General features: G+C 38.8%; 1 protein-coding gene across 15 annotated transcripts in view; it reads left to right on the top strand.

Moving 5' to 3' along the window:
* The window catches only part of LOC5577073 (supervillin), a 953578-nt gene that overhangs the window by 425121 nt on the left and 509792 nt on the right, over nt 1–18665 (top strand). Inside the window, exon 1 of one of the 15 annotated variants that reach the window (XM_021840696.1) lies at nt 16635–16741. The exons of the other annotated variants lie outside the window; for them this stretch is intronic. The gene's annotated coding sequence lies outside the window, so the exon portion shown is untranslated. Of the gene's footprint in view, nt 1–16634; nt 16742–18665 lie in introns of those variants that run through there. 15 annotated transcript variants of the gene reach the window in all.

Genomic DNA, 18665 nt, shown 5'->3' with positions numbered 1-18665 from the left:
CCCATAGTAGGCACGACTTCCGCTGATGATGCGCCTTCGTATTTCCCGACTAACATTGTTGTCAGCCGTCAACAAGGATCCGAGGTAGACGAACTCGTCCACCACCTCGAAGGTATCCCCGTCCATCGTAACACTGCTTCCTAGGCGGGCCCTGTCGCGCTCAGTTCCGCCAACCAGCATGTACTTTGTTTTCGACGCATTCACCATTAGCCCGACTCTTGTTGCTTCGCGTTTCAGGCGGGTGAACAAATCTGTCATCGTTTCAAATTTTCTCCCAGTAATATCCATGTCGTCCGCGAAGCAAACAAATTGTCCGGATCTCGTGAAAATCGTGCCTCGACTGTTAAGTCCGGCTCTCCGCATGACACCTTCAAGCGCAATATTGAACAACAGGCACGAAAGTCCGTCGCCCTGTCGTAGTCCCCGCCGAGACTCGAACGAACTGGAGTGTTCGCCCGAGATCTTCACGCAGTTTTGCACACCGTCCATCGTTGCTCTGATCAATCTTGTGAGCTTCCCGGGAAAGCTGTTCTCGTCCATGATTTTCCATAGCTCTATGCGGTCGATACTATCGTATGCCGCCTTGAAATCGATGAACAAATGGTGCGTAGGGACCTGGTACTCACGGCATTTCTGGAGGATTTGCCGCACGGAAAAGATCTGGTCCGTTGTCGAGCGGCCGTCGATGAAACCTGCTTGATAACTTCCCACGAACTCGTTTGCTATAGGTGATAGACGACGGAAGAGAATCTGGGATAGCACTTTATAGGCGGCGTTTAGGATGGTGATTGCACGATAATTTTCACACTCCAGTTTGTCGCCCTTTTTGTAGATAGGGCATATAACGCCTTGCTTCCACTCCTCCGGTAGCTGTTCCGTTTCCCAGATGCTGACTATCAGCCGATGCAGACAAGCGGCCAACCTGTCCGGGCCCATCTTGATGAGTTCGGCTCCGATACCATCCTTGCCAGCGGCTTTGTTGTTCTTGAGCTGTTGAATGGCATCCTTAACTTCCCTCATCGTGGGAGCTGGTTGATTTCCGATGTCCGCTGTGCTGACGTAGCCATCGCCTTCGCTGTCCTGACCTTCTGTGCCTGAGTTCTCTGCGCCATTCAGGTGTTCATCGTAGTGCTGCTTCCACCTTTCGATTACCTCGCGTCCGTCCGTCAAGATGCTCCCATCCTTGTCCCGGCACATCTCAGCTCGCGGCACGAAGCCTTTGCGGGATGTGTTGAGCTTCTGATAGAACTTCCGCGTTTCTTGAGAACGGTACAGCAACTCCATCTCTTGGCATTCCACCTCTTCCAGGCGGCGCTTTTTGTCCCGGAATAGACGGGTTTGCTGTTTCCGTTTCAGTCTGTATCGTTCCACGTTTTGCCGCGTACCATGCTGCAGCATTGCAGCCCGCGCTGCATTCTTCTCCTCTAAAATCTCCTGGCACTCCTCGTCGAACCAATCGTTTCTTGAGCTCCGTTCCACATATCCGACAACGTTTTCGGCAGCGTCGTTAATGGCTGCTTTGACTGTCCTCCAGCAGTCCTCAAGAGGAGCCCTATCGAGCTCGCCCTCATCCGGCAACGCTGCCTCAAGATGCTGCGCGTACGCATTGGCGACATCCGGTTGTTTCAGCCGCTCGAGATTGTACCGGGGCGGGCGTCGGTACCGTACATTGTTGATGACGGATAGTTTTGGGCGCAGTTTCACCATCACCAGGTAGTGGTCGGAGTCAATGTTGGCGCCACGATAGGTTCTGACGTCGGTTATGTCGGAGAAGTGCCGTCCATCGATCAAAACGTGGTCGATTTGCGATTCTGTCTGCTGAGGTGATCTCCAGGTGTACCGATACGGGAGGCTGTGCTGGAAATAGGTGCTACGAATGGCCATGTTCTTGGAGGCGGCAAAATCTATTAGTCGTAGGCCGTTCTCGTTCGTCAGCCGGTGGGCGCTGAACTTTCCAATCGTCGGTCTGAACTCCTCCTCCTGGCCAACCTGAGCGTTCAAATCTCCTATGATGATCTTGACGTCGTGGCTTGGGCAGCGGTCGTACTCGCGTTCGAGCTGCGCGTAAAATGCGTCCTTGTCATCATCAGTGCTTCCGGAGTGTGGGCTATGCACGTTGATTATGCTGAAGTTAAAGAATCGGCCTTTGATTCTTAACTTGCACATTCGTTCATTGATCGGCCACCACCCGATCACGCGCCTTTGCATATCACCCATCACCATGAAAGCTGTTCCCAGCTCGCGTGTGTTGCCGCAGCTCTGGTAGATGGTATGATTACCTCTAAACGTTCGCACCAATGCTCCTGTCCAGCACACCTCCTGCAGCGCTACGATATCGAAACCGCGGGTCTTGAGTACATCGGAGAGTATGCGAGTACTTCCAATGAAGTTGAGAGATTTGCAGTTCCACGTACCGAGTTTCCAATCGCTGGTCCATTTTCGTCGCTGTGGTCTTTGCCGATTGTTCCGGTCCGTATTCTCTCGTTGACGTTCGGGGGTGACCCATTTCGCATAAAGACGTTTCGCATAAGGACGATTCGCATAAGGACATTTCGCCTAATGGACATTTCGCATAAAGTAGTTTCATACAAGAACAGATAGCATTTTAAAGAAGGCATATAATTCTCGTTATGCCAAATGTCCATTATGCCAAACGTCCTTATGCGGAACGTCCTTATGCGAAACGTCTTTATGCGAAATGGGCCACCCCCTTGACGTTCCTGTGCTGATGTGTTTTTACGGTTGGCTTGCAGGGCCTGACACCAACCCCCTAGATTTCCGGAGGACCATTCCCCCTAAATGTTCGGAGGGCCATAGTGCGCAGTTTAGCTTAGAGTCCTTCTCTGGCACTCGGACGATGATCAGCCGCCCCTGACATGGGGAACAGACGCTGTTGTGAGCCGCTCCTAACGTGGAGTACAGACGCTCCAGGTTTGCAAAAGCAAACCCCCCCTTCCCTGTCAGCATACGACCAAAGTTCCCACCGGGGGTTGGTTACCCGATCTTGACCAAGGTTACTCGTACCCCGGCCAGTACCACGAGGAGGTAGGGATAGGAGTTGCTGGGCAAGAGGCTAAGGACCGCACAAAGAGGTCTGTTTTATTCCTGCAGGTACGCGAGGTACCAATGGTACGCCATGCCCAGCCATTTACCGCGCCAATCCACCTAGCAGTGAGATATAAAAACTATTTTGAACACCATATGTCTATCTGAATGAAAAAATGGATGAAGAACGGTCGTGCATTCAGCTACACCAGCACCACCTCGCTCGAGGTGTGTATGAAAAGCGAGCTTTTTTCAAGATGCATGTACACAGTACACGCAACCGACCGATCTTGAGTTAAAGTGGCATTGCGTCAAAGGCTATCATTGTTTCAAAGCAATGTTCATATACACCATATAAGGGTTTGTTTTCAAGACCTTAGATTTTCCCATTAGCTTCAAATAGTACCCAGTGAACCACGTATCGTATAAGAATGTGCATCCAAAATCACATATTCGTATGTCCGAAATCAGAATCGCACAACATGCCAGATTAAGCGTTATCAATGTCAACACGAGTTGTATATAAATCCCCAATACGATTCATATACGACAATCTGTGTTGACGAAAAAAAACATGTCGTAAATATTGCAGCATAGAATCGCGTTAAGTTGTATAAACGATTCTACCCCATTACCCCGAATGCCATCACCCCGAATTCCATTACCCCGAATGTACCATTACCCCGAATTCCATCACCCCGAATGCTATTTCCACGAATATACAATTATCTTGACATAATGATATGATGACATTTCCCCATCATATTGGAATTCGGGGTAATGTCATTCGGGGTGATGAGTCGTTCGGGGTTTTGGAATTCGGGGTAATGGCGTTCGGGTTAATGGCATTCGGTATAATGGAATTCGGGGTAATGGGGTAGAATCAACTTGGTATCTGCTGACGATGGGGATCAAAGAACAGATTGTGCTACTTTTCCCCGAATGTCGTTTCCCCGAATGTCGGTTCCCCGAACGCCACTTCCCCGAATGACCCGTTTCCCCGAATGCCATGTCCCCGAATGAGCAGTTTCCCCGAAAAGTGTAGCAGTTCAATTAGGTGCTATAATAGTTTTGAGTGGCAGGATAGTGAATTAAAAACAACGATAAGCAATCAAAATACCTCCTAGTCGTTTTCGGCTAGAAACATGTTGCCAAAAATGCTGAGGACGGTAAATCTAGTAAGAACCGCCAATCAAATAAAGAAGGGTGCATATCAGACAACCAGTACGTTCACCCCCTTAAAATGTATAAAGTTATGACAAATATGAGTGCCAAAAACTTTTCGGGGAAGTGGGATATTCGGGGAAACGGGATATTCTGGGAACTGGCATTCGGAGAACTGGCGTTCGGGGAAACGACATTCGGGGAACCGACATTCGGGGAAAAGTAGCACAACCCAAAGAACAACATAGCAAATGTCGCTGAACATGAAACATGAATTAATATTAGCAAATAATCGCTAATCTGCCATGCAAGCCTTGGTGGTACAGTGGTAAGGTGTCCGATTACTAATCCGCGTTCTAGGCTTGCTGGGAACTTTTTTAAATTTTCATCCAAATTTTGTGGCATCGTATATCTGATCGCAGAAAGTCTAAAAAGGTCGTGCCAAGTACGCATATAGCACCCACTTTGGGAAATATATAGCCTTTTCGTGCATTCTATACGATTGAATTGGTTCATATAGAATGATGTATAACAAAAGTTATATCAACCAAAATGTTGACTGGGTATCGGCTCAGAGAAGTTAGAAGGACAGGTGATTAGGTTAGATAAGTTGATTAGTTCTAAAAAAAAATACAAATTGTCGAATACACTACAAAATGGTTGAGGTCCAATTTTATTTGATGAAATGGCTCAAATCTTGTTCAATTCCTTCAATCCTACAATGACCTGGAGCCTAGGACAGTTGTACCCTATTTTGGCAGTCCATTTTCCGAAATGATTAAACACACTCTTAGACATGTACAGGAAGTGCACATTGCTGAATTCAAAGTCTTGAGATGAAGATGAATTGGAACCATAGCTTAAATTTTCAAAAGCACAAAAGCATCATACAAAGCTTTTCATTTTTTATTTTTTGAGTATCAAGGCTGTAATAAATTACAGAGTTTTAGGAATGCCTACTAATCTGTTCATTGATGTGGAGATCTTTGATCTTGCTGAATAGCTGCGAGCGCCTGGGCAATTTGTGTCGTTATTAACAATCAAGAAAATGTTCTATAGAGGCGTTCCAACATATGAACATAATTTTCGAACGCCTATTTACTAAAAAAAATAGTATTTAGAGTACAAAAGTGGGCTATCATGCATCTCCATAGATTTGTTCAAAACCAAAGGAGGTGCATGACCCTTTATATTTCACCTTGAGTTTCACAATGGCTGAATTACCCCGAATTCCCAAACTTAGTATAGCTGCGACCCTCTTTAAAGTTCTACAGATGTCCCATGGATAACATACATACAAGTTTTGCTACATACAAGTTGCTACTCGAAATGGGTTTCTTGGCATTTCCGTTGATCGAATCCAACTACGTTTTGAGCGGAATACTGTTGTGAAATGGATGTAATCGAATTCAATTACGTCCGATTCTTGATACATAGCCACAAATTACGTCGAACATTATTAATATTGTTCTTTGCTGTGTAATGATTATCGTTACTATGTTAAAAAAAGATGTTTCATAAGCAGTGCTTGAAATTATCTGTTTTAGTAGGCTATATTAATATATAGTAAAAAGACTACATGATTCGAGTAGCAAAATTCGATACTCAATTCAACCTATTGTCTAGCAAGCGAGCGGTGCACCGAGATGACTATGAAGTAAAAAAATAATCCGGTATATGGCTATTTATGCTCAAAGCACCGTTCATTTATGTGTTTGAGAAAGAACCTTAAGACACAAGTGAAAATGGCGCAAATGTCAAAAAGCTGTTTTATTTTGGAAGTTATTTTATTCTATTTTCCGGGATATGGGGATGTTCAAAAATAAAAATTATAAAAATCAAAAACCGAAATTCATAGATTTGTGAATAAAAATAAATCATTCCCCAAAACGTGTTTAGAACGATTTTAAATAACTGATATTGATATTTCGATCTAAAACAAAAATTTGGGTATTAGAGGGTTAAGTACGTACAAGCTCGTTTTCAAGTTATGATACACAAAACATGATGATTGTCAAAAACAAAATGTTTGTGTTATGTATTCCGCAACTCATATGAGTTTCTAAAAAATAGAAACGATTTTTAAGTTTATTTCAATAACGTAGATCTGAATATTTCTATGCAAATAGCATTGAAAGTATCTTCGAAGTATGAAATAAGTGAAAACATAAGGTAATTTTTATAAAACAATATCAACGTCTAAAATAAAGTTTTTGCAATTCCGTTGCAAATCAATCAACTTTTCATTGAGAAGTTGATCAACATAACGGCCTACTTTTCCTACCGAAAGAAACAGTGCTGACTTTTCAGCACTCTTTTCGTTGCTGAAAAGTAACACTTTTCAGTAATATTTTTTTAGGCGTCAACCGAATAACCCAGTGTCCCAGTTTCTTCATGCTTGTTCTGCGCGGCGTGTGAGTCAAGACGAGTCGTTCTCACCTCGGGTGACGTGAGGCGACTAATGTTAATCAAATAGATGCGAGTCGACACCTACACGACACTATAGACGGCCTTACAGTGATTACTATTTTGATGCCAATAATTATTTGACCAGTACCTATGTTCTAAAGAAGGGATTTTTATAAAATTGAAAACAAGCCTTTTACGTTCTCAGTTGTAGTTCTGAATCACAGTTTCAACTCCAACCCGATTCAGGTTCGACCGAACTACAATTTGCTTGACGTTGGTTGATCACTGACCCAGTTCCTTGAAACGAAAACGACATTAGTGACATATTTATTCTTACTAAGTTTCATGCAGTGAAAATCTCATTAGGGTCACGTCTTTAAATCCTGAAAACTGTTTTCAATTAGTCAAACTTTATTTCATTATTCTGTCTTTGCCCGTTCAGCCAGATGTCATTAAGATTAATTATGTTCGAACAAACAACATTAAACGTAAGATTTGTTCATCTCTTGAATATTCTTTCGAAACATTTAATGTATTTTTATTACGATTCTTAGCATAATAAAATTTGAAAACCGAACTTAACTTTTTAAACATATTTTCTGGCAGGTCTGCTGCCAGTAAAAATTGTCATCGATTTTCACTCCAAATATCTCATCTTTCATTTTTCGATTCTAATCATTCATAAGAGAATCATTCGTTGAAGCGATTATCAAGCTTGCTGAATATAGTCTTAGGCAGCGTCCATTTATTAAATAACGCCCAAATTGGAAATTTGTGACCCCCTTCCCCCCCCCCTTCCGTAACACTTTTTGTATGAAAAATTTCAAATTTTTGTGTGAGCCTTTTGAGCCTACTCCTCCCTTACCAGAGCGTTACTTAATTTGTGGATGGCACCTTCATCGATATTCTTTTTAAATAAATAAAAACTGTCTATGGAAAAAGCTTTCGGGGAAACGGTACAATCGGGGAAACAGTTAATTCGGGAAAATGGTTTTCGGGAGAAAACCATTCGGGAAGAAATCATTCGGGGAAATGTCGGACAATCGGGCTGACAGTTGACGATTCTATTCATCGCTGTTGGGAATCGAACAATGGGTAGTGCGTTGAATGATTCAACATGCGCTTAGTCGGTTATCTAAATTTATAGAAATATCTCGATTAGATTTGCTGATACCAGACAATCAATGCAAGTAATTTTTATGGATTAATGAGTTTACGAGTTTTGCATATATACAGCCGTTAATCACAAGTCAGTACCCATTTGTAACAAGTAGGCATTGAGAAAATGGACTGAGAAGTTTCCATGCAAATATTAAAAAAAAATCCCGAAAATTTAAACATGTTTAAATCTTAACCCCTCTACCGGCAGCTTAATTTTTTAGCGCAATAAAAATATTCAAAACTTGATATTTTTTGGTTTCTCTATATTTTTGCACCATTTTTTCACATGTTCTCAAAAAACTCTTCTAGTTTAATAATCCATGTCGATAGCTGTCATTGGTGATCTGATTTTAAAGATATTTCGATGTTCCTTGTGAGACTGACATTTTCCAAATAAAATGTCTCTGTCGGCCATTTTGTTTTACGTCAATGTATCAAAAAAATTAAGTGTTATCCTATGAGATATCTGAAAATTACGATATGATACTTGTTTTTAATTATGAATCGTGGTTTACGGCTAACCAGCCGAGTGAAAGTTTAACAACTTCCGAAAAGTTAAACATTACATATAATTTGCAATTGGATTAGATGGACAAATTGATGTGAAGATTTGCGAAAAAGTTACACGTCTTTTCAGTGAGAATCGAACTCACGACTCCATGATCTCTAGTTAGGGCGCGTTACCACTACGCCATGAGAGGACTCATGAACGCAGAAGTGAACCTGAAAGAGGACCACGTGATTATTGAGCTGAAATCGAATTCTGGTCAACTGAATATTTTTTACGCTGAAAAATGAAGCTACCGGTAGAGGGATTAACAGAACTTTGGCCGTAAGCTTTTCTCTCCGATACCTGTCCGAGAAAAAATATAACGATGATTAAACAATGGGTTATTTTCGAGTTTGACACATGATGGAGTATTTTATCACAATTAAAGTGCAATAACTTTTTTTGAATTGACTAATTTTCTGTAAGCCTGTGATGAGATATTGATCAAAACTTCAGTGTAGCGTTCAATAAAAACGTTAAACGTACGTCAGAACGAGTATAAAAAAATGGTCTCAAGGGAGCGAAAGTCAAAAAAAGTTTGGGAAACACTGCTCTAGATGATCATAATGAAAACATGGCAAATATTTGGCTTAGAATGATACAGACCCGAACAAATGTTTGACAACGCAAAGATTTTATCAGTGTTGAGCCCGGTATTTGCATATTTATGCAAAACTAGTTGGCCCGGCAAACGTCGTATTGCCAAGTAGTAGGCTGTGAAGTAGGCCATGCCAAAGTGCTTAGAAAATGTCAATTTAGTTGCTCCCGTTTTCCCCCTTTTCTCGGTTAATTTTCACCATTGTTTTAACACAAACACATCGCATCCCTTGTCGAATTCAACAATGAAAGAATTGTGCAAATCGTTATTACCGTTCTCAAGCCATTTCGTGACATACAAACACCATTCCATTTTTATTTATATAGAAGATATATGCACATTTGGCAAAGTGTGTACTGATAGCCTGACTGCCCCAAGGAACAATTGGTAGCTTTTAAGATACTTACGTGCTTAATACAAGCTGCATAGCAGCAACCATTGCTGAACAAATTTTTAGTTGAATCATTAATTCAATAAAATTAATTTCCGCTTATAAAAAAGCTGTTATTCCACTTGCAGTTTGTGTTTTGAATAAGAGCTGAATAAACCTCCGAAAATGCAAATATAGTAGCTTTTGTTCTACAACACATAAGAAGTTTAACAATTGACTTATTAAAAGCTTCTATAGGTTGTATCCATCATTTTAGTAGAATATTGAACATTTGATTAACAACAAATCGTACAAAAGTTTCAGTGTCTAATACTTAAAATGTTGACCAGCATGATTAGTTAAACTTATAAACAATGTGAATAACAGTATATGAGTATGCTCTTATTCAAGCAAAACATATTATGTCTTTTTATGTTATTTTCAAATGTTTCAAATGTTTTTCAAATCAAATCCAAGACGTGTATGCGATGGATGGATTAACGTAATGGACGTAATGGCGACGTAATGGATCAACGAGGGTAAAGTTCGAATCACATTGGATTAAAAATATCAAAATTTAAATTTTCCAAATGTAGTGATCATCATCTGACGTTATTGATATCGGAAAAAGTTACTAATCATAACATTTTTAATGATAATCGAAGTATAAATAATAATTTAACAATAGTTACATGAAAGTGGTCACCCAACTTACAGTCCAGTGTCACAAATAAACATATACATAGTTAATTATTGTTGAATAATGGTGACAGCTGAAAAAATGCCCTACAAAGAGCTGAGAAGATGGTATTTAGATCCAAATTTAAGTCAATGTTCAACATTTTTCATTGGAATGAATAATAGTAGAATCAACACATATTAAACTTCTCCAAAGAATCTCTGCCGACTTGTCAAGATTGTTTTACTAATAAGTTGAACAAGTCATTTTTCCTTCTATTCAAGAGCCAATATTCCACCAAACAAATATAATTGTGTAAACAGATGTACAGGAGACGAACTAACGTTTCGGTTGCTTCGCACTTCAGCTGTTTCCATGTTTAACATGAACATGATTAAAAGCTGAATAGGTATTTTATAAAATCCTAATACAACATAGATATATCATCCGAGCAGGTCATCCAAAGAAGTCCAAAATAACGATTACTAAACACATTGTTCAGCAACAAAGAAGCCTTACAAAAGAGGCCACACTATAGCCAAATTTTTGAAAAATGGACAAAATATCTAAAAGTTTCGTTGTATTCCTAATGTATTGCAATGTTCAACTTACTAATATTATTATTATATATCTTTATTTGAGCGGCTTTTCGCCCTTGGCGATCGTCACTAATTTACTAATATATAAAAACATGTTGGATACAATAATAACTGATGCTTTCTCAATACAATATTCAATTATGTTTAGAAAATATTTTGAATCAGTCTTCTGACACAGGATTATTGATTGAAATATATTTTATATTTGTATAATGTTTAATAGATGGAAAAAGTACGGCAAATAATTAAAATATTAACCTAGTAGAAATATTAAACATTTAATAAATGAATTTTAGTATAGTTAGATGAACAATTCAATTAAAATTTTAACAAGTTAAAACTTATTATGAAATTCGAGTAATCATTTCATACTGTTTTTACTTTGTGAATAAACTTTATTTTTGACCAGCATTGAAATAAATTTTCTCACTGTGCGCTATAAATAGCCGACTGAGTTCAGCTCGCATCAGTACTAAACAGCAGCAGAAGTAATGCGCTTATTCAGTTGTTGATCAGCATAGCACGTGTTGATTAGTTATTGTTGAATAGAAGCTCAAGCATGATCAATAATCAGCTACAAGAGGTTTATATTGGGCACTGGAAGGCTAATATATGAATTCAAGGATGGCGCAGGTGGCAAGGTATACCGCTGACGATGGGAAGGTCTCGAGTTTGAATCCAATATTCAGGTAATTATTGAAAGTGTGGTTATTAATTCATGGTAAAGGTATACACTTCATTTGATGTATACAGTGTTAGCTATTTTTAGTCATTTATTTGTTTTCAATCAATTTTGTGGCAGTTGAATAAAAGCTGAGATGAATGCTTATAAAGCGATTTTGAAGTTGTAGAATAAAGTCAATATACAACGACACGCTTTATAACTTCTCCAAATTTGTGTGAACAACGCCTGAACAAAGGCTTCACTTGGAAATAATTAAAATGTTGTTAAACATGATGCTGAATTGAACTGCAATAATGTAGTTTGTTAAACTAGCGTTGTTAAATCATCAATCCTTATTAAGCTAAGTGAAACCTGAATAAACATCATTACAATATATGATTACAGTCACTAAATGATAAGAAGCTTAATAATTTCGCCAGATTTGCTTGAACAATGTGTGCGTAGCAGCTGCAAAGTAATATAATAAAGCAACTATTCAGTATGTAGTTGTGAAAAATTGCTTAATAAATGATTATAAAATAGGCAAATGTTTCTTGGGTGGACATTAAAACACAGTAAAAGAACTAGGTTCAAAATGCGCCATCGGGTTCCAAATTTTCTAAATTTGAACTATTTTATAAATCGCGTCGAAAAATTGGGGAAAAATGGGCCTAGTTCTTATTTATTTTTTTTTTATTTATTTGACGTCAAGCATTTTGTAGACCATTCTAAATTACATTGTGTTCTTAATATCTATTTGATTATATACTATAAATTTGTTGAGTATACTCGATTCATAATACATTCCTCAGTTACTATTGTTTTGTATATCAAAAAAGTATTTTTTCAGTTTTGTTCGAGACATGTTAACATCAATCATTTCACAATGCTGATTACACTGCGGAACACGTTTTTGTCTCCAGCACCAAAATACCGCTATTCACTTAATTAAGGGTTGCTGAATCCATTGCCGTTTTCAGAAATATCATAGCACGTCCAGTTTTTGAGATATTGACTGTTGAAAATGCAAAAAATGACTATTTCAGCCAACTTGCATGCAAGTTTCCCAGCTTGTAAGGTAATACATTGGCTCAATTTGCCACTGAATTCAAACTTTATGTGTATAACAATACTTATCATCAAAGTTTGTATTATTTTCGATACGGAAAAGTTATTTTTTGATGGTTTAGAGAATTGTTGTATTTTGCCATATAGAAGAAACGAAGAATTTTGTATGGAGACTGCAAGTATGTTGAAAAAACCGGTTTAATCGAAATTTAATCGCGCAATTTCAATCAAATTATGTCTGAAATGAAAGTTCAAGTTCTATTTTGCATGTTTGGTGGATTAGATTACAAAAAAGTATGATAAATTGTACTTTAAATTTTATGTAAACATTAATAAAAGCAGTGTTTTGTACAACTTTGGCGACCTGTAGCTAAAAATTGTGACGTGCTGGAACATTTCTGAGAACGGCATCAGATTCAGCAGCCCCAAATCTACTAGAGACACATAATTTGGTTTTTGAGACACGCAAACATGTCATTTTTGTTACGCTGTGTTATATATAGTCATCATCTGATTCAACGGACTAAATTTAGCGTAGTTCGTGCGATGATGACCTACTGTGAACAAGTAACGATTGCGCAAGTGACGAGTTGGAGTATAAAAATTCAGTTTTGAAAGTATATCAGCAGATCTAGATAACCCAAAGGGTGGGGTAGAACTAGAACTGCATTATGCATACTATAGTATCTGCGACATACATAAGAATTTGGAAAACAGCTGGTTTTTGTTACAAATCCTGTGGCTGTTTTGAAAATCATTGACTATGGTTTCATTTCGTTTAAATTTATTTTTTAAATATGATTGCCTGAATCTAATGACTGCTTTTAGTAATTACGAGGTTATTTATGCAACTTCCCTGTAAACACAATTAGAGTAACGTTGTCGACGGAATTCAGAGTTTAAATTGAGTTTTTCTCTAGGGGGCGCGTATCAATAGACCATTTCTGTGAATTTTTTGTTTTGGCTTATATGCTTTCTGTCAATTTACTGAACAAACTCTCCTAAGGAACCGATGTGTTTTAGAGCCTTTAACTATCCGAAAACAATGAAAAACTTGTGGCATGTTAGTTCACCCCTCGGTCCCCAACAATTTGTTTCACCTCAAAAAAATGCAGACCCCTTTTTCCCCTATGGTTTTACCACCACGTTGTGGTGAATTTAAGGGCTTTAAGACATTTAGTCGAATGACATTTGGTCGAATGACGTTTGGTCGAATGACATTTGGTCGAAAGGACATTTGGTCGAATGGACATTTGGTCGAATTGCTTTGGAACATTTATTTTGGTCGAATGACGTTTAGTTGAGCGGTTTTGGTTGATAGCTTATTTTTAAATGGTTTATTGAAAGATCTTTTGATCATTATGCCAAAATCTAGGATTTCGTTTATTATTCAACTGAACTTGAACTTTTAAGAAGTAGTTTTTAGATACATTGACTGAAATATTTAGCTTTAGTGAATTTATTATTCTTTGAAAATATCATCATTCTTCGACTGCTCAAAAAGCTTTTATATTATTACTCAACGATGTGAACATAATGTTTTCATTATTATTCTTTTGAAATGCCAACGTTCTTAATAATGAACTATTGATCTTCATTTGATGGAATAATTAAGAGAGAGAGCTCGGGATCTTTCTTTGAGTTCCGGGTTTTGCAGCTTACAGACGTAGGTAAGATTTTTGAATGCGGAAATCAAGATTAAAACGCCAGGAAAAAAATGCTTTAAGGAAAACCTTTATGGCGAAGTAAATGCTAGGTGTCGGTAACTCTACTTATGGCCAATTGGCTTATTGTGACTTCCAGCTTAATAACTTTCCTCAAGTAAATATATGGCTGTGCTGGCAGTATTGTTGACCTCGGGTAAAAACCAGAGTTTGCTGTAGAAGATATGTTTTATTAAAAATGAGAAAAAGGGCTAATTCTATGTATCGGGTAAATGAATAAGAGTTGACTGAGGAGACAAAAGTCGGCTTGCTTCCATTTAGGATCAGCTAATCTCGAATCGCAGAACATGCCTGAACAAATAGCACAGGAATCATTAAAAACCCAAGAGCTTGATCAATATGTTGGGAGAGCGTCCATCAAATTGAATAAAAAATGTTACTAATCGCATAGAGATTTTTGATAAAATAGTCGATACGGTTATTCAATCACTCTTGAATTAGGGGTCATGCACAAATTACGTCACGCTCCAAGGGGGGGGGGGGTCGAGCCAAGCGTGACAAGCCTTACAAAATTTTCGAAGGATCCATACAAAAAGTGTGACAAAGGGAGGGGGGAGGGGGTTGAAAAAGTTGATATTTAGCGTGACATAATTTGTGTACCATCCCTTAACACCAAAATGCTACTCTAGAAATCTCGCGGAACATTACTAAAGGACCTATCTAACATTGAGAGGCTCTCTTTGTTTACTTTCTCTTTCATTAATAACTGAGTCACATTAACCTCTTCTGTTACGTTTTTTGTATGAAACGCTAGTCAAGGAAAGTGACTTTCGATCTATAGTGAAAAACTTCCCAAAATCTTTAGTATTCCCCTGTTATAATCGAAAGAGAACGAGAGAGGAGAGAATCTCTCATTTGTACATAGGTCCTTTAGTAATGTTCCGCGAGAAATATTCTATGCTTTCTGGTGCAACATAACCTTTTCGACCAAATGTCCGTTCGACCAAATGTCCGTTCGACCAAATGTACTTTCGACCAAACGTCATTCGACTAAATGTCATTCGACCAAATGTCTTTCGACCAAATGTCATAGATTGGAATTTAAGATCAGCTGGCATGACCAGATGATTTTTGTTTATGTTTTCATTCGTCATAATGGGCTCCGCTGGTTTCGCTCCCTCCCTCCTTCACGGTTCCTAAAGTCTCCGTAATCACCGCGGAAACCACCTTCACCGCTTCGGCCGGTTATGACCGCACCCGGCGAACACTACACTGTTCTGTAACGCAAGGATTGTAGTCAACAGATGCCTGATCTCTCTGTTTTGTGCCGACGAAGATTGAATAAGCCGGAAGATTCCCGCCTAGAGGCAGCAACAGCCGCTCAAAATTTCCTTGCGCGGCTGTTGCTGTCTAAAAGCGGAAATCTTGCGGATCAACAGCCAACAGATAGATTTAGGTATTTGTCGGCTTGAATAGCCTCTAATAGAACTAGCGGTACCGTTACTGTTGGGTGGATGAGAAAATTTGTTGTAAAGGGATGGTTTTGAATTTTGAATCTGTGGAGGAAAATATATTTTCCTAAAGAAAGACCTAAATCGGGTTGGGGTTGAATTCAGATTCAGTTGATTCAAACGGGTTGCGCAAGTTCCAACCTGGTTCAAAAAGTTTTTTGAGTAATTTCAGGTTAGTTTCGTTAGTGCTCCTGTTTGGGGCGCCCTGATTGACTGTTAAACGATAAACTTGCGACGATCGACGCGCCCCCATATTTCATACAACGGAGGCTATTAGAACTAACTTGGAGGTGATGATTTGGAGGTTATTTGGCAAGTTGGAGGTTAAAATCACCTCCAAACACTAGCGATTTTGTGGTGGGATGTTGACGTTTGATCACGAATCGGGATCACGGTCAGTTTGAGCGCGCACCTGATTTGACGTTTCCAAATGTAAACAAGCATCCCAATGCAGGGGTGGAATCGAAAAACTGTTGCAAAATCACCACGCTGATACCCATAGGGTCGAACAAACTGTGTCGTATCTCGAATTATTTTTCAAAATGTTTTCAAAAATTTGTAAGAAAATCAGGAGTGCATACAAACAAAATCTGAAAGCGTTAATATTCATTAAAAATGATTTTCTTTCGAAGAAAAATACTAAAACTGGGGGTTAGATCTGACGGAAATGGTCTATTCATCTTGGTCAAATCCGTGGTGGGTGGCTCATGTTCCTTACAGGCATCCTACTGGAAAATAGTGAAATTATACACAAAATTGAAAAGTTGCGGAAACATATTCCCTTTTTATGTTTCACAACCCACCAACAGAGATCATCATCGTATATGCAAAAGCTCACTATGATGCATATTCAGAGCTTTTAAATCCAACATAGGTACATTGAAAGCCCGATCGAAGCGTTCGTTTTTATGCTCCCATGTCGAACCAAAACCACCACAAATGCAAATCACCGCGCCAAACACCACCCAACAACCTTCTCAAGCCCATGATAATGGAAATTTTGACGTTTCTTTCTATGCTGGGCGCATCACAACAAAACGCCGCCAGAAACTCACACAGCTTTTCGGTTTTTGCTCTCTCCGTGCTCACCATCGCTTTCATGATGTTCGTGGATAGAGAGATTCCACTTTGTGGATTCATTGCATCGCAAGAAAGGGGGCTAAAGAGACGATCCTACTTCGAAGCAGTCAGTCTTTTGGTATCTGTCTCGATTGTCGAACGTGTGTCTATTACCTTTAATCGTGAAGTTACACTTTTGAGTAAGTGGCTCGGGTCTTGTGCGGAATTGAGATTCATGGGTTCTTTTCTATTAGTTAAGTGCTTTTGGGGTGGCATTGAAAATAATCGGTGCGAAACGAGAGCCCATCATTCGGTAGCCGTTTTTGGGGCCAAGAAGATTCGCGAAAAGTGCAACTTTGATCATCAACCGGATGGATAATCAGCGGCAATCTGTGTGTGATGATGTAAAAGCAGAAATTGCCTATTCTTTGGATGTTTGTCGATTACTTCCGGTTGTGTGTGTCTCTTGGGATTATCAATTGAAGACCAGAATAGAAGAGTTTTTCAAAAAGTGAACGCCATTATAATGTATTATCGAAAAATCGTTGTGGATAGTTATCAATACAAGTGACAGCGCTATGATTTTGTGTTAAATGATAGGCCTAAATGAGAATAAGTGACGTTCCAAAATTGATCGAAATTCTAATTGGAAAAAAGGATTTCTCCACTCCATTGGAGTCAGCAAGTATTGGTATTTGTGCAACAAGCGGACAACATTTTCATAACATTCCATAATTCGAAAGGAAGTTTTTCTCCATGACCAGGATAAAGTTCAACCTAATTTCTTCTAGTGTTCCACATAAGTAAGAAAACTACTTTTCCACCAAAGTCGAAAGAAGCCCTCCCCCTGTGAAATGTGAGTCAAGAACTACATTTTTCTTCACAGTTTTTGGTTGTTTTCTTTAGCCTTGCCATCGTACACCATCATGAAGATTGCTTTGCGCTGGTGTGTCACTACTTTATATTATGTGTTGTTGCGTTCTAGCCATTTTTCCAACGATGTGCGTTTTACTTTACGGAAACGGGATTGGCTTCTTGGTGTGGGTTCGTGTCTGTTATTCTTTGGTGGCGCATTTCGCTCGCCAAAACTGCCTTTCATATCGCGTTGAGGACGGTACCACTACCAAGAACCTGGCGGCGACTGTCGCGTGCCTCTCGTTTGTCACTGGGCAAACATTTCGATGGATAGTGGGATGTGATGACCAGTTACTGTTGGTCGAATAGAAGATCTTGTTAACAATAGCCAATACCTAAGTGTAAAATAGAAGAAAATTCTGGAAGTACCTTAAAGGTACAACCAGATACAGACATTTAGTACAGAGTATAATTTGCCCATAACTGCATATTTGTAATATTTAACAAAAGTAGGAATTTAGTAAATGGAATACCAAGTTTGCATTTTATGGCATTATGGGAGAAAACTGAAATTTTTAAAAATTACCACAAACTCAAAAATGCTTATTTGAGGCTGATATTTTGCATAAATCATATCGCATACTACATGAATAGTCAGAAAATAATTCTGATAGATATTTCATTGCACAGTGGTCCAGAAATCAGTTTTACGCGGAAAGATGCATTTTGAGCTTTAGAATGAAACATTAGACAAAAACGGTCTTCTACAAAGTTGTTTGTATTAGTTAAGCCCTTTGTTTGGTGTTATTGAAAATTAGGGTGGACCACATTTTCATAGAAATTGTCTAACTAACTTTCTTATTTGTATACATTATATTATACATGCTTCAGCAAAGTTATAGATCATTAAATTTCAAGCAACTTTGCCAAAAAAAGTTTTTTTTGTATCTCTTAAATTGACCGATTTAGAGCGCAGTGACATAGGGTGGTCCGAACAAAACTGGTTTTCTGGCTCTAGAGTTTTCAATTCAAATTTCTCATCAAAGTAGTCTATGAAACACTTTTAGAGCTTTAAAAAATGCGTAATTTGGTGAGTGAAGAAACTCGCTATCTCCTTCCGTTTAGGAGTTATTGTTGTTTTTCTCTCAAAAACATGCCTACTTTGATTGTGAATATCTCTGATTGGGGCAAATATAAAAAATATCTTTTGACGGCATTCAAAAGACAAAATAAAATTGTATATTATATCAAAAAATTACAGATGTGTTA

The sequence above is a fragment of the Aedes aegypti genome, chromosome 2 (assembly GCF_002204515.2).
Source record: "Aedes aegypti strain LVP_AGWG chromosome 2, AaegL5.0 Primary Assembly, whole genome shotgun sequence".
NCBI classification, from domain to species: domain Eukaryota; kingdom Metazoa; phylum Arthropoda; class Insecta; order Diptera; family Culicidae; genus Aedes; species Aedes aegypti.
Note: the sequence above shows the minus strand (reverse complement) of the source record. Positions and strands in the feature narration are given on the sequence as shown.